Source organism: Mus caroli, unplaced genomic scaffold (assembly GCF_978045245.1).
Source record: "Mus caroli unplaced genomic scaffold, Mus_caroli_1 scaffold_17, whole genome shotgun sequence".
NCBI classification, from domain to species: domain Eukaryota; kingdom Metazoa; phylum Chordata; class Mammalia; order Rodentia; family Muridae; genus Mus; species Mus caroli.
The window spans coordinates 86,245,001-86,247,166 of record NW_028227272.1 but is presented as its reverse complement, the minus strand read 5'-3'; positions in this window follow the sequence as shown (position 1 = coordinate 86,247,166).

Sequence of the window (2,166 nt, the reverse complement as noted above, 5' to 3'; positions counted from 1 at the left end):
CTCAGAAGGAAGTTGCCCTGTTTCGATAGCTGGATCTTCTTTCCCCGCTGAAGCTCTTTTCTGACTTACTTGCTTTGCAATTCCATTTTCCCTCACCCACTTCTACATTTTGGAATACTGTATTTGAAGTTATTATATTCTTCTCAAATCTATGCTTCAAGTTTAGGTTTCTAGTTCCCTCTTAGAGTTAGAGATATCTAGAGCACGGTACCACTTAAGGTGCTTCTCTTACCCCCCATGGGAAGCATGAACCTGTGTTTATACCTGGCAGTTTTCCAGATTTTCATCTTGGTTATCTTTGAAATTCTTTGCTCCTTTTTAATCTGCCTTGAGTCTCACAGTCATAAATAGGTGTGTATCCAATTTTGTTTTCAATATGTGTTCCCCATTAAAAGTTTTCCTTATCTTCCTCATTCTCACACTAGATGAACAAGTCTTGCAGACTTTTAATTTTCAATATCTTGTTTTTTGTTCTTAGTTGTGATACTTTTTCATTAAAACCCCACATTGGCTGCATGGACATCCATTCCCCCTTAATGATATCTAGGTCTATGGTCATGTGCTTTGGACAATTTTCCTTTATTTAGTTTCCATAATGGCTTTAAATGCAGAAGCCTCTAAAAGAAAACATTACAGCTTAAAAATAATTCTTGTGACTCTATGGCTAGATACATGATAGTTCAGAAATGTTATCAGTGCCCATGAATGACTTGGCACCCGTCATGGTTGCCACACTTCCTGTTCTCCCTGAAAGTACCAACATTTCACTCTGAAAACCAATATATTATCAATGACATTTGACAAGTCTTTTATTCCTATACTTATTCTTTTCCTCTCCACTATATTTTTATTTTTTTTTAAATCAGAAACACATTAAAAAAAAACCCTGTGTGTGTGTGTGTGTGTGTGTGTGTGTGTGTGAGTGTGTGTGTAGAATATGCAAATGTTGTATAACGGAACCATGTGTAACTTATGTGAGTTTATGACTTATGGAAGCAATAATGGTGGAGCTGAACAAGATTAAAAGATATTAAATAAACAAAATAAACAAAAACTATAATTTGATTAAAGTAACGAATAAGGGCATTTTGTGGGTTAATTAGGAGACAATTTGGATAGGACTCTGAAACGTAGCTGCAGAATGGTTTACGTTGACTGTATGTCAATCTGACTAACAACAGTAGTACATTTTTCACTAAAGCCTACTACCTCTTGGGAAAAACACCAGAGTCTGTGTTTGTAAGACAGAGAGAAGTCAAAACGGAACTGGAAACTTCCTTTTTGCTGGTTCTCTTTTATGGTGATGGGAGGTGCTGTGCAGGTTACTGGGGATAACAGGCATTGATTATCATCTCCAGCTGTAAACTCAATGCACTCCAAGGCCAACCAGCCAGGCTAACTAGGTCCACTGGCACAAGAGTGGCATAGCTATTATGGGGCTTACTTACCACTCACTATTGTATAAACTTTGTCCATTCTATCTTATATTTGTTAAAGGTATTCCCCCAAGTTTCACTCCCATACACTGTGACCATTTTGGTCATTCTCTTAGCTCTTGACTCTTTCGTTGTTTGCTACTGTTTTTCGTCAGCCACTGCATCATCTGCCATGTGCATAGTGTAACAAAGGTTGTTTGTCCACTTAAGCTATACCGGTCACCGGGCAGATTGCCAGAGTCTAGATCAGGTATTTCCAGATTTTTAGCTTCATATGCAAAGAAACTGAAAGAACAATTTACACATATTTTTTTAAATAATCGGAGTTTTGTTTGGAGCAAAAGTATAGTTCAGGATATGGAGGGATATTGTCAAGACATTGTCAAGACTGACAACAGGCTATGTGAATGAGAGTATTTAAGAGCCCTGACTATTGCTCAGAGGACAAGTTGGGTACTTAGGGGTGGTTTCCTGTTTGGATTGAAAGATAAAGCTATTTATTTATTTATTTATTTATTTATTTATTTATTGACTGACTGACTTCACATGTCTCTCCACAAAACGTGTCTGCTTTTAATCATACACATGGTGAACCATACAATAAATTAAATGTATGCATAAGATGGCAAAGAAATGATTCTCTTTAAAAGATTAAAGTTTCTCTTACTGAATATAGGCACCAAACCAATTGATGCTGGATCAGCTCCTTATATGTCATGCCAGGGTATAC